The 14,598-nt window shown below is 46.8% G+C and overlaps 1 pseudogene across 1 annotated transcript; it reads left to right on the forward strand.

The window, feature by feature from the left end:
• The first annotated feature begins 5,754 nt into the window (after positions 1-5,754).
• Positions 5,755-6,722, forward strand: LOC311607191 (pyroglutamyl-peptidase 1-like; annotated as a pseudogene). The gene has a single exon. The product of its transcript is annotated as a pyroglutamyl-peptidase 1-like (transcript).
• The last annotated feature ends 7,876 nt before the right edge of the window (positions 6,723-14,598 follow it).

The raw sequence follows: 14,598 nt of genomic DNA on the forward strand, positions 1-14,598 counted from the left end.
ACGGCGTGGAACGCCTGTCCCTACCTGCTGGTTACAGGCTGGCAGATGCCGTACGAGAGTAGCCCAGGTCTCTAGAACCTACCTGTGAGGCAGCGGATAGAAACTACTCTGTGCTTCCCGCATCCGATGCACCTTAGGTCTCCTTGGGGAGGATAAGACCTTGTATCGAAAAACAAAACAAAACAAAAGACCTTCCATAAGGAGCCTGGGGTAGGAGAAGGAGTCTCCGGGGAAGGGAACTTCCGAGTCTAATCCTGACCTAGCAGCTAAGGCCTAGAATTCAAGCCCAGGGCTAGGCTCCACCTGCTTCCAGGTGACCCCAAGCCTCTGAGGACATGCAGAAGTTTCTAGCTCTCACTGTTCAGTTTTGGAATTACCAAGAGCAAAGGATTGTCTCCTTCTCTCAACACTTGGTACTTACGGATTCTTTCTTTGCTGCTAAAAACTCACCTGTCCCATCAGCCTCTTTAGACTTGTGACGGTTAAGAGAAAGCTTTTTAGGGAGAGATGAGGGGCAGCATGGGACGGAGCAGACTGTGTTCCGTGGTAATAAAACCATTTGCCTTAATGCAAGTTCCTCCAAAACAGTAATTCAGCACATCGGCATGACGTAAAGGAGACCGAGGATACACCTGTTGATCCAAGAGGCCACATACCCCAGCATGAGTACCTTCATTAAACTGATTGAGTATGAGGTAGCCCCAAAGTTGGGTGCAACAGTAAGATTGGCTCCTTGGTTATGGCTTTGCAACCTATTTAGTGCCTTCACTAATCTAAACTCAAAAATATCTATCCCTTGAGCTCAAAGACTTTCCCCCTTCAAGAGAAGACAGCACTCAGGAGGCAGAGGCAGGTGGATCTCTCTGAGTTTGAGGCCAGGCTGGTCTACTACAAAGTGAGTCTAGAACAGCCGGGGCTACACAGAGAAAACCTGTCTTGAAGAGGGGGAGAGAGAGAGACAGGGAGAGAGAGAGGAAACATAACTAATGTAAATATTTTTAAAAGATTTAATTATTATGTATACAGTGTTCTTCCTTCCTGCATGTGTGCCCGCACACCAGAAGAGGGCACTAGATCTCATTACAGATGGCTGTGAGCCACCATGGGGGTATTGGGAACTGACTCCAGGGCCAGGAGCTCCTAACTACTGTCTTTGCACCTGGTCACCTGAACTCATTTCAGTAAGTCTTTCTACCCAACCTAGATAATCCTCACTACTGAAAACACCAGTTGGAAGCCAGGCATGGAAGCACATGCTTTTAACCCCAGCCCTGGGGAGGCAGAGATTGATGGTGGATCTCTAAATCTGAGGCCAGCCTAGTGTATCTACATAGTGGGTTCCAGTGCAGACAGCTACATAGTGAGGATCTGTTTTTGAGAAAACAAAACAGGCTGAGCAGTGGTGGCGCATGCCTTTAGTCCCAGCACTTGGGAAGCAGAGGCAGGCGGATTGCTGTGAGCTCGAGGGCAGCCTGGTCTACAAAGTGAGTCTAGGACAGCCAAGGCTACACAGAGAAGCCCTGTCTCAAAAAATAAAAATAAAAATAAAAAAACCAAAAGAGAGAAAACAAAACAAAAACACAGCAAAAATACCTAAGGTTGAGTAATTTGTTTATTTACTTATTTACTATGTATACAGTGTTCTGACTACATAGTTGCCTGCAGGCCAGAATAGGGCAGGAGATCTCATTACAGATGGTTGTGAGTCAGGATACAGTTGCTGGAAACTGAACTCAGGACCTTTGGAAGAGCAGCCAGTGCTCCCCACCTCTGAGCCATCTCTCCAGCCCTCTTACTTTCTTTTTGTTGTTTTTCTTGTTTTATTTTACTGTCAATGTCTGTACACTCCCTCCCCTCAGCAGAGGCAGGCAGATCTCAGAGTTCGAGGCCAGCCTGGTCTATAGAGTGAGTTCCAGGACAGTCAGAACTAAACAGAGAAACCATGTCTTGAAAAACCAAATCCACCAGGTATGGTGGTGCACACCTTTAACCCCAGCATATGGGAGGCAGAGGCAGGCAGATCTCTGTGAGTTCAAAGCCATAATCTAAAAAGAGTGTTCCAGGACAGCCAGCGATACACAGAGAAAACCTGTCTCAAAAAAAGAACAAGAAGAAAAACAGAAAAAGCCAAATCCATCCATGAGGGAAGAACTCTGATTACCTCATCATCCTTGGATACTGTCTGTTTCATTGGTGATTAAAGTTGAACATGATTTATTTATTTATTTAATGTACATAGGTGTTTTGCCTATATATATGTCTATGTAGGGGTGTGGGATCCCCTGGAACTGGAGTCCCAGACATTTGTGAGCTGCCGTAGGTGCTGGGAATTGAACCCCGGGCTTCTGAAAGGGCAACCAGTGCTCCTAACTGCTGAGCCATCTCTCTAGCTCTGTTTTGTTTGGTTTTTTTTTCTTGACAGGGTTTCTCTGTGTAGCCTTGGCTGTCCTGAACTCTCTTTGTACACCAGGCTGGCCTGGAACTCACATCAATCCGCCTGCCTCTGCCTCCCGAATGCTGGGATTTAAGGCATGCGCCACCACTACCTGGCTCATACCCACATCTTAATATGAATTCTGGAGGACTAGAAACATTCAAACCACAGTGAGGCCTAAAACTACCCATTATGGGAGAATGACAGGAAAGAGGAGTGGGCTGAGCCTTGGCCACACTTATAGAAAAGGGTGGAAATAACTAGAAATACACCAACTCAGCAAGGAGCACTAAGATGTCAGCTAGGAAAGAAGCCTGGAGGGTGCTGGCCTAGAAGCCAGGAAGGGCAAGAAGAGACTTGATACCCTATGAGCATATACAGGGGGAGGAAATCCCCTCAGTCACAGTCATAGGGGAGGGGAGTAAGGGGAAAATGGGAGGGAGGGAGGAATGGGAGGATACAAGGGATGGGATAACCATTGAGATGTAACAAGAATAAATTAATAAGAAAGAAAGAAAGAAAGAAAGAAGCCAGAAGGGGCTGTTTGTGGCAGCCGTTTATACCATAGGCCAAGTAAGGTAGCAACGGACAGTGAAACAATGAATTTAGCATCCTGGGGTCACTGCCTACCTTGAGATGTATAGTTTTGGTTGATGAACAACTGTCAGTGTGTTAAGGAATAGAAGGCTGGGCATTGAGGCTCATACCTGAAATCCCACTGTGATCAAGGCAGAAGTGAGAAGGTTTGAAGTCATCGTAGAATATGTAGTAAATTTCAGGTCAGCCTGGGATCCATAGCAAGTTCCAAGTTAATCTGAGCTATACAGTGAGACACCTTCTTAAAGAAAAAGAAAGCGGGGGCTGGAGAGATGGCTCAGTGGTTAAGAGACGTGCCTGCTCTTCCAGAGGTCCTGAGTTCAATTCCCAGCAACCACATGGTGGCTCACAAGCATCTGTAATGTGATCTGATGCCTTCTTCTGCAGATAAAGTACTCACATACAATAAATAAATAAATTTTAAAAAAAAGAAAAAAGAAAAGGAAAGCAAACAGGCCTGTAACCCCAGAATTTGGGAGGTGGAGGGCAGAGAATCAGGAGTTCAAGGTCATTCTTAGCTTTATAGGAAATTCAAGGCCAGCCTGGGCCTACTGACACCTGTTTCAAAAACAGTCTTAAAAGGAGAGAGAGTTGGAGACAATGAGAAACGGTTCAGATTTTGCTGAAGAAAGGAAGAGAATTAGGGTCATAGGTAGCAAGAAGAGTGTAGCCAGGAAATATTGTTGAGTGGGAAAGAAGTGTCATGTCTGTTCACCACTGGGAATGAGGCTGCAAGATGGCTCAGGCACTTACCATACAAGCCCGGTGACCTGGGCTGAATCCCTAAGACTTACAGAAGGTGGAAGGAAAGCCTTGGAGAAGGCTCAGCCATCTTAGTCACCATCACCCATAGGAGAGTGATAGGCCAAACCTGGGATCACCAAGGCTGCATGGGCGTTAACTTTGTAGCCAGGTGTGGTGGCTCACACCTTTAATCCCAGCATCTGGGAGGTAGGGACAGGAGGTTCTTGGCCAGCCTGGTGTACAAAATGAGTCCATGACAGCCAGGGCTCTGTGTAACAGAGAAATCTTGTTTTGGAAAACCAAATAAATAAAAACCAACAAGCAAAAGAACAAACAGGTAACTTTGTATTTTATTGTTGTTGTTTCTACAGAGGGTTTCTCTGTGGTCCCAGGACGCTAAATCAAGGTGAACCTTATGACCTGAGTTTGACCCCTGAGACTCGTGGAAAGTTGTCCTCTGATTTCCACAGAGGTGCTGTGTCATGAAATCCTTCTCCCAACAAATATCCATGCTGTACATGCCTTTACTCCAGGTAAAGGCAGGTGGATCTCTATGAGTTCAAAGCCAACCTCATCTACATAGTGAGTTCCATAAAGAGATCATGCCTCAACAAATAGATACATAGATAAACAAGAAAAAAAAAGTTGCTCTGTCTCCTGGGCCAGGTGACACATGCCTTTAAGCCCAGCACTTGGGAGGCAGAGGCAGGAGGATGCTGTGAGTTTGAGGCCAGCCTGGACTACAAAGTGAGTCTGGTATGGCCAGGGCTACACAGAGGAACCCTGTCTGGAAAAACCAAAAATAAATAAATAAATAAATAAAAATAAAAAGAAAGAAAGAAAAAAGTCTGTCTCAAAAGAGAAACTGTCTCTATTTTTTGTAAGATTTAAAAATCATTCTATGGGGGGCTGGAGAGATGGCTCAGAGGTTAAGTGCACTCACTGGCTGCTCTTCCAGAGGTCCTGAGTTCAATTCCTAGCAACCACATGATGACTCACATCTATAATGTGATGCCCTCTTCTAGCCTGCAGGTGTACGTGCAGGCAGAGCACTGTATACATAATAATAAATCTTTTTTAAAAAATTCATTCTATGAAGCCAGGCCTGGTGGCACACGCTTTTAATCCCAGCACTCAGGTGGCAGAGGCAGGCAGATTGCTCTGATTTTGAGGCCAGCCTGGTCTACAAAGCAAGACCAGGACAGCCAAGGCTAACACAGAGAGACCCTGTCTCAAAAAAACCAAAGAAACAAAAAATAAATTCAGCCTCTGCTTAATAATAGCTTTGAAACTCTTTTCTAGAGTCAGTTGAAAAATTTTGGCAAGGGGTGTGTGTAGTGGCGCATGCCTTTAGTCCCAGCACTTGGGAGGCAGAGGCAAGGGGATCTCTGTGAGTTCAAGGCCAACATGGTCTACAAAGGACTGCCAGGGCTACAAGAGAAACCCTGTCTCGAGAATCAAATAAATGAATAAAATTAAATTAAAAGGCTCTTGGCAAGCAAGATGGTAGTGGTGCACCTTTAATACCAGCACTTGGGAGGCAGAAGCAGGTGGGTATCTCAAATTCTAAGCCAGCCTGGTCTACAGAGTGAGTTCCAGGACAGTCAAGCGGGGCTGCACAGAAAACCCTATCTTGGAACAATAACAACAACAGAAAAACAAAAACAAAAACAAAAACAAAACAAAGAACAAAACCCAAAAATCTTGGCTTCTGGGGCTGGAGACATGGCTTAGTGGTTAATAGTCCCTGAGTAAGGCAGCTGGTGGTGGCTTACACCTTCAATCCTGTACTCAAGAGGCAGAAGCAAGCAGATCTCTGTGAATTTGAGGCTAGCCTGGCCTACAAAGGGAGTCCAGGACAACCAGTGCTACACAGAGAAACCTTATGTCAAAAACCCAAAAAAAAGTGGTGGGGGGAGGGGGGTGTCTAGTATCCACTCCAGGCCCCGCCGCCACGGTCCTGGTGGGTGTGTCTTGCCATGGAGCTGCCGCGGAAGGCGGCGGTGGTGGTGGTAGTGACCGGGTTCAGCCCTTTTGGGGAGCACACTGTGAATGCCAGCTGGATTGCTGTCCAGGAGCTGGAGAAGCTGGGCCCTGGGGACAGCGTGGACCTGCATGTGTCCACCAGAGGCTCATCCCTGCGCTGTGGGAGAAACACAGCCCCCAGCTCACGGTACATGTCGGGGTGTCCGGCATGGCCACCACAGTGACCCTGGAGAAATGTGGACACTACAAAGGACTGGATAAATGCTGCTTCTGTCCCGGCCTGCAGTGCTGTGTGGAGGACAGCCCTGAAAGCATCGACTCCATCACTGACATGGATGCTGTGCGCAAACGGGTGACCACCCTGGGGCTGGATGCATTTGTCATCATCTCTGAGGATGATGCTGGCAGGTACCTATGTGACCTCACCTATTACACCTCGCTCTACCAGGGCCGAGGCTGCTCAGCTTTTGTCCATGTGCTCCCACTGGGCGAGCTGTACAACGCCAACCAGCTAGGCCGGGCACTACAGGCCATCACTGAGGAGATGCTGGGCGTCCTGGAGCAGGCAGAGGGCGACATCAGTTGTTGCCACAAGCACTGATAGCCAAGGACACCTGGGGACCATGAGAGAAGACACTGCAGGGCCTGTGGATGGTCCCGACTCATACATACATCTGCTCCTCCTCCTACTGGACCACAAGGCGGATGGGCAGAACTCTGGGGACACAGCTGTTATGTCGCGAGGCCATGGCCAGGGCAAGATGGCCAAGAGACTGGTGGCCCACACCACCTGCCATGCCACTACCGTGACCCCAACACACTGCTTTTCCAGGTATGTGGACGTTGAAGCATTCCCTGTGGCTGGGGTCTCACAAAGTATTGTAAAAGAGTTTGGCTCTACTCTATGTCCCTAAACCCTGGATGTTCTTGACAAAGCCACCTGGGACTTGGCTGCCTTTTCTCTCCTCTGTCTCTGTCTTTCCCCATGTCATTCCCCCACCTCTCTAGTGCTAGATTAGGGAACAGAGTAAATTATATTCCTATTGTTAAAAATTCAGATGGATCCTCTCTGTAACCCCACCCTATAATCCCCTGTAATCCCAGCACTCCGGAGGCAGAGGCAGGTGGATCCCTGTGAGTTCAAGGCCAGCCTGGTCTACAAAGAGAGTCCAGGACAGCCAAAGCTACACAGAGAAACTCTATCTCAAAAAACCAAACCAAACCAAACCAAAAATTCAGGCGGATCCAAAAAGAAAGAAAGAAAAACAAGAAAGAGAAGAACCTGAGTTAAATTCCCAGCACAGGTGAATCTGGTATCTCTCAGCTCTGTGGGCACTTTACCACACATGCACAAGCAGGCACAAATGCACAATTAAAATAAAGAGGAGAAGCCGGGCGTGGTGGCGCACGCCTTTAATCCCTACAAAGAATGGCCAAAGCTACACAGAGAAACCCTGTCTCAATCAATCAATAAATAAATAAATAAATAAATAAATAAATAAATAAAATAAAGAGGAGAGGGCTGGAGAGATAGCTGAGAGGTTAAGAGCACTGCCTGCTCTTCCTAAAGGTCCTGGGTTCAATTCCCAGCAACCACATGGTAGCTCATAACCATCTATAATGAGACCTGGTGCCCTCTTCTAGAGTGCAGTTGTATATGCAGGCAGAATACTGTATACATAATAAATAAATAAATAAATAAATCTTTAAAAAAAATAATGAAGAGAGGCTCGCGGTGGTGGCGCATGCCTTTAATCCCAGCACTTGGGAGGCAGAGGCAGGTGGATTGCTGTGAGTTTGAGGCCAGCCTGGTCTACAAGGCGAGTCCAGGACAAGCAAGGCTACACACAGAGACTCTGTCTCGAAAAACCAAAAATAAATAAATAAATAAAATAAAAAAAGAAGAGGATGGGGAAAGAAGAAAAGAAGAAGAAGAAGAAGAAGAAGAAGAAGAAGAAGAAGAAGAAGAAGAAGAAGAAGAAGAAGAAGAAGAAGCAACCCCCAAATGTCAGTATTCTGTAAAGTAGATACAACATTTGAATAGTTACCACTGGTGTGAATATATGAGTTTTCTCTTTTCACATATACCAGAAGAAGCAATCAGATTCCACTCCAGATGGTTGTGAGCCACCATGTGGTTGCTGGGACTTGAACTCAGGACCTCTTGGAAGAGCAGCCAGTGCTCTTATCCACTGAACCATCTTTCCAGCCCAATTTGATGCTATTTTTGTGAGATGGTTAGAGGTCGGGCTTGGTTATAGAAAGGTCATTGAGGGTGTGTGTCTTTTGTGGGGGTGTTTTTCAGACAGGGCTTACCATGTAACTTTGGCTGTACTGGGACTCACTGTGTAGACCAGGCTGACCTTGAACTCAGTGATCCACCTCCTCCACCTCCCCAAGTGCTGAGATCAAAAGTGTGCGCCACCACACACAGCCACCGGTTTTCTTTTTATCCTTCATCTTTGTGCTGCTGGTTTCAAAGTTAGTGCTACATTTATATGTTTGTGATATATGATACATCCCAGGAGTTATGAGCACTGACTGCTCTCCCAGAGATTCTGAGTTCAATTCCCAGCACCCACATAGTGCTTCATAACCATCTACAGGATCAGATGCCCTCTTCTGTTGTGCAGTTGTACATGCAGATGTTACACTCATATACATAAAATATATAAACAGAACAAATTTCACCCTTATCCACTTCCTCCCTCCCGGCCCCCCCCCCCCCCCCCCGTACTTGCCATGCCTCATACTGATCCTATGACTACTTTGATGAAATGAATTCGATTCAGACCAGGTGTGGTGGAACACGCCTTTAATCCCATCACTCAGGAGGCAGCTGCTGGTAGACCTCTGAGTTTAAGATGAGCCTAGTCAGGGGCTGGAGAGATGGCTCAGAGGTTAAGAGCACTGACTGTTCTTCCAGAGGTCCTGAGTTCAATTCCCAGCAACCACATGGTGGCTCACAACCATGTATGATGTGATCTGATGCCCTCTTCTGACCTGCAGGTGTATGTGTGGGCAGAGTACTGTATACATAATAATAAATAAATCTTTAAAAAAAATAATAAAAGATGAGCCTAAGACAGCCAGAACTACACAGTGAGAGAGATGTCAAAAAAGGCATTAGAGCCAGGTGGTGGTGGCGCACGCCTTTAATCCCAGCACTTGGGAGGCAGAGGCAGATGGATCACTGTGAGTTCAAGGCCAGCCTGGTCTACAAAGTGAGTCCACAACAGCCAAGGCTACACAGAGAAACCCTGTCTCCAACAACAACAAAAAACAAACAAACAAAAAGCATTAGAAGTCAGATGTGGTGAGACAGGCTTGGTGGCACACCTTTAATCCCAGCTTTCTGGAGGCAGAGGCGGCAGATCACTGTGAGTTCGAGGCCAGCCTGGTCTACAAAGCAAGTCCAAGACAGCCAAGGCTACACAGTGAAACCTTGTCTCAAAAAAAAAAAAAAAAAAAAAAGAAAAGAAAAGAAAAAAAAAAAAGAAAAAAGAAAAAAAAGAAAGAAAGGGGGGATTAGAAAAACTGAGGTGTTATAAACCCAGCCTTAGTAATAGCACTTTCATCTTGTGATAGTCATTCATATTATCATGAAACCAATGTTCCCTGTAGAGCCCCCAGCTAGTCTTGAAGATGGAACAGGCTCCACACCTTAGCACAGCTGACTCTACGATGGCAGTACCATGCAGGCCATAAAACCCGGTACATGGACAGCACCACCTCCCAAAATGAAAACAAAGGCCTAATCCATCAAAGTTCATCCTTCTGGGAAAGTCTCTGAACGTATGAACCTTGCTTGTGGGCTTCAGTAGTTCTGCTCTGGCTAGCCAGTCTTTTTTTTTTTTTTTTTTTAATTGATTTATTATGTATACAGTGCTCTGCCTGCATGTATGCCTGCATTCCAGAAGAGGGCACCAGATCTCATTATAGATGGTTGTGAGCCACCATATGGTTGCTGGGAATTGAACTCAGGACCTCTGGAAGAGCAGTCAGTGCTCTTAACCTCAGAGCCATCTCTCTAGCCCATGGCTAGCCATTCTTGCTCAACCCAGAATAGGTTTTTTTGTGTGTGTGTGCTTAGAAGCTTACCCTGAGAAAAACTCAAGAGCTATCCTGGGATCCCAAGCACCCAGTGTAGTCACCAGTCAGCTCACAAAGCCTATTGGCTTAAACCAGTGTCTCCGCTGTCTTCTCTGGTAGATACCCCACAACAAAAATAGGCCACAATAACCAGGCAGTGGTGGCACAGGCCTTTAATCCCAGCACTAGGGAGGCAGAGGCAGGTGGATCGCTGTGAGTTCGAGGCCAGCCTGGTCTACAAAGCAAGTCCAGGATAGCCAAGGCTACACAGAGAGACCCTGTCTCGGAAAAAAAAAAAAACAAAAGGCCACGAGGCGACTTTGTGATCAGCCCTGGAAACAGTGGCAGATGCATGAGTGCCATAAATATCTTGGTCATTCCATCCTTAGCAGATACCAACCAGTGTACAAGAGCCTCCTGCCTGAGACCGGCATGGCTGCTCATGTGACAACACATGCTGAAACAGCCACATCACCATGCCCCTGCATTCATCTGGGTACATCTGAGGCTTGCTCGGCTCCACTCATGTCTGGGTATTCTCAAGACCTCTCCATAGGGCAATTAGATATTTTTATTTGGTAGCTTAGGACTTATCAAGCTTAATCTAGAACTAACATGACATCTTGTTTGTTGTAACTCTGTTAAAACAAGTCACCGGGCCGGCCCAGACTTAATACAAGGGGATACAACCCACATCTTTTCTTTTTCATTTTTTAGAAGGCTGAGGCAGAAGGTTCTCATTTTAGGCTAGTCTAGGCTACAGAGCAAGACCATAAGTGCAAAAGCAAAAATGAGCTAGAGTGGTTCAGAGAATTTGCTGCTCTTAGAGAGAACCAAATTTGTTTCCTAGCACCCATGTTGGAAGGCTCACAACTAGCTCCAGGGAATTAGATACTCTCTTTTGGCCTCTGTGGGCACCCACATACAAGTGCATATACCGCTGGGCGTGGTGGCGCACGCCTTTAATCCCAGCACTCGGGAGGCAGAGGCAGGTGGATTGCTGTGACTTCGAGGCCAGCCTGGTCTACAAAGGGAGTCCAGGACAGCCAAGGCTACACAGAGAAACCCTGTCTCAAAAAACCAAAAAAAAAAAAAAAAGTGCATATACATACAGACATACACATAATTAAAAATAAAATCCTGAAGCAGAAGCAGGCAGATCTCTGTGAATTCGAGGTCACTCTGGTCTACAAAGTGAGTCCAGGACAGCCAGTGCTACCCTGTCTTGAAAAACTAAAACTATAAATAAAATAAAATAAAATCTTAAATTTAAAAAAGGGGTGGGTGGAGATGTGGCTCAGTGATTCAGAACACTTGCTGCTTTTCAGAGGGCCTAGGCTCAGTTCTTAGCACTTATGTGATGTTCTGTAATCGCAGCTCCAGGGAATCCAACACCTCACCTTCGTGAACACCTCGCATGTACACATACCCACACATATGTACATACAACTTAAAATTTCTTAAAATGATCCGGGCATGGTGGCACATGCCTTTAATCCCAGCACTCAGGAGGCAGAGGATTGTTGTGAGGTCAAGGCCAACCTGATCTACAAAGTAAGTCTAGGACAGCCAAGGCTACACAGAGAAACCCTGTCTCGAAACAAAACAAAACAAAACAAAACAAAACAAAAAACCAATCAACCAGCCAAACAAACAAACAAACAACAAAACAACAAAAACAAAAAAGAAAAGAAAAAGAGAAAAAAAACCATGTCTGGTCCCAGGTTTTGGCACCACATAGATAAAGAAAAGAAATAAAAGGAAAAGACATTTCTACTCCTAGGTATGGTGGAGAAAGTTTACTGTAGATAAAAGGGAGACATAGCCAGAGGCAGAGACACCTGGGGAATCCAGAATGGACATGATGTTACCCTGAGCCGTGAGAGTAGAGGTGGGAGGGCAAAAGGGACCGGAGAGGGAGGGACCAGGTACAGCAGCCAGGAAGCCCAAAAGAGTGACGTAAGCAAAATGGCTGGGTTATATACAAGGAAGGGCAGCTCAGCCCCTGGGCTGTGAAAGTTTAGGGTAGGTAGGGAGCAGGGTATGCCAGCCCAGCCAGGAGGACCCCGGATAAAGGGCCGAGGGGATGGGCCTGGTGGCGCATGCCTTTAATCCCAGCACTCGGGAGGCAGAGGCAGGTGGATGGCTGTGAGTTCAAGATCAGCCTGGTCTACAAAGCAAGTCCAGGACAGCCAAGGCTACACAGAGAAAACCTATCTCGAAAAACCAAAACCAAGGAGCTGGAGAGATGGCTCAGTGGTTAAGAGCACTGCCTGCTGTTCCAAAGTTCAATTCCCAGCAACCACATGGTGGCTCACAACCATCTGTAATGTGATCTGATGCCCTCTTCTGGCAGGCAGAACACTGCATACATAATTAAATAAATAAATATAAAAAAAGAAAAAGAAAGACAAAATAAAGGGCTGAGGGATGCTGGGAGAACCTGGAGGCTGGGTCTGCGTTAATATGTTAAGTAGACACCTTAGCCTTGTGTCTGAAGTTGGAAACCTAACGTTTACTACCACATCACACTAGGTCCTCAATAATGTCCCCTCCCGCCATCGAGCTCAGACTTAAGCTGCAGACAGGTTATTTTTGTTGTTGTTTTAGCCCTTTGACGATCCTAAATCCATGGGGGCACCTGGCTTTTGTGGGACTGTGCTGGGTAAGGTTGGAGCCTGACTTGTCTCCGTTGCTGTTTGGCACCCCCATTTCTCAGTGGGGTTCTCACTCCACCTGATCAGGTAACCCCAGATCTTGTAAGGGGAGTCACACAGTCCTAAGAGAAAATACATGCCCAGCCCCTTTCCTGATAACAAGCAAGGAAGCACCCCACCCCTGCTGAGATCCTAGCCTCCAGCAAATGTCCCTTAACTGTACCTAGGAGTCATTTCCTCACAAGTATTGTTTTCTCCTTCTTGTGATAGGATTCTGTGGTGTTGACAGTAAACAAGGCACTGCATGTAGATGAAGTATCCGGTATCCAGCAGGCACCCTTAGCCCTAGGGAGTCAGACACAGTCACCCTCACAGAATCCACCCCCCCCCCCCACCCAGGACATCCCTGATTCACAAGTAAAGTTTAGCTTGTTTTCTCGCTCTACCATGACTGTCTGGGACTCCATTTACTCCAGGGGGAACTGCCACTGGATGTCTGGTAATCAGACAGCAATGGCGGAACTCCCTTTGCAGCTGCTGGGGCCTGCTCAAGCACTGCTGATAGCTTGGTGCTGACCCTTAACCCCATCCTGGGAAGCATCAGCTGAGCCTGTGTACCAGCCTATCTATCTGCCAGCAGGTTTCAGAGGATCACCCACCTCCCCTGCCGCTTCTGGTGTGGTAGACAAAGTGCTATTGACACTTGTGGAGCTCCCTAGTCTCTCTACCTTATGAGACTCAATAATGTCCCCCCCACCCCCACCCCCCGCCACTGTTAACCAGTAAGCAGGGATCCTATGGCATTTTTGGGCCACCTATCTCCTCCATTTCTTTCTTTTCTTTTCTTTCTGAGACAGGGTCTCTCTGTGTAGCCTTGGCTGTCCTGGACTCACTTTGTAGACCAGGCTGGCCTTGAATTCACAGAGATCCCCCTGCCTCTGCCTCCCGAGTGCTGGGACTACAGGCATATGCCTCTCTTCAACTTCTGAAGGGGTTACTGCAAGTGTGCAGGCAATTCAGCAACATCTTACGTCATCACCTGCACCTGTCTCTACCAGGTGTGGGCTATTGGATAAAAGAATCTTGCCAGCCCAATTCTCTGTCTGTTCTCAGCACATTCTTTTCTCTCTCCTTCTCTGCCTCTTCTCTCTCTGCTCTCATGGTTTGCTTGCTGCCTCTACTCCTTCTCCAGACTTTTCTCTCCCTTCCACCAATAAATCTCCCTAGAGCAGCTCTGTAGCATGGTATAATTTCTCAGGAGCACGCCTTGGCATGAGCCCACCATTGTCCCTCCGCACCCACATCATTGTATGTCATAAGTTACATTACGATGAACTGGCCACAGAGTAAGAAGTAGAAAATACCCTAAATTGAGAAAAAGTAAGCCGGGCGTGGTGGCGCACGCCTTTAATCCCAGCACTCGGGAGGCAGAGGCAGGTGGATCGCTGTGACTTCGAGGCCAGCCTGGTCTACAAAGCGAGTCCAGGACAGCCAAGGCTACACAGAGAAACCCTGTCTCAAAAAACCAAAAAAAAAAAAAAAAAAAAAAAAAAAAAGAGAGAGAGAGAAAAAGTATCTATTGCTCTTAGGATATTAGCCCCAGTCTAAAAATGGCCTTGGGTCAGTCACATCAGCCTATAAATGGGGAACCGTTATCCGATGTGACGTGCTATACGTATGTTTATAGTTTAGGGGACCAGATCTTTGCTTGAGCTAGGCAAGTGCTGTACCACTGAGCCACACCCCAGCCACTATGACCTATTGTTATAAAGAAAGAGAATCCCACTTGGTCCATTTTACTAATAAAGACCCAGGAGCCAGATGCTAGGGTGAAAACCTGGTGGTTCAGAGGCAGTGAAGGCATTCCTCCTTTGCAGGCATCCCAGAAGGAAAAAAACTCCTTTTCCTCCTCCAGACTGTGTTAAATACCCTTCAACTCGCTTCCTTCCTTCCTGTGTTTACTTGTGTTCACACCCTGTCAGTGGTCGCTTGCTCCCCCTCTTCTTCACCTATGTATGGCTGGCTTTATTTAGCTCTTGCTTACAGAAAGCTCTTGAGTTGAGTGTGTGCTAGTGCCTAAGAGTACTG

The sequence above is a fragment of the Acomys minous genome (assembly GCF_964271855.1).
Source record: "Acomys minous genome assembly, chromosome: 10".
Taxonomy (NCBI): domain Eukaryota; kingdom Metazoa; phylum Chordata; class Mammalia; order Rodentia; family Muridae; genus Acomys; species Acomys minous.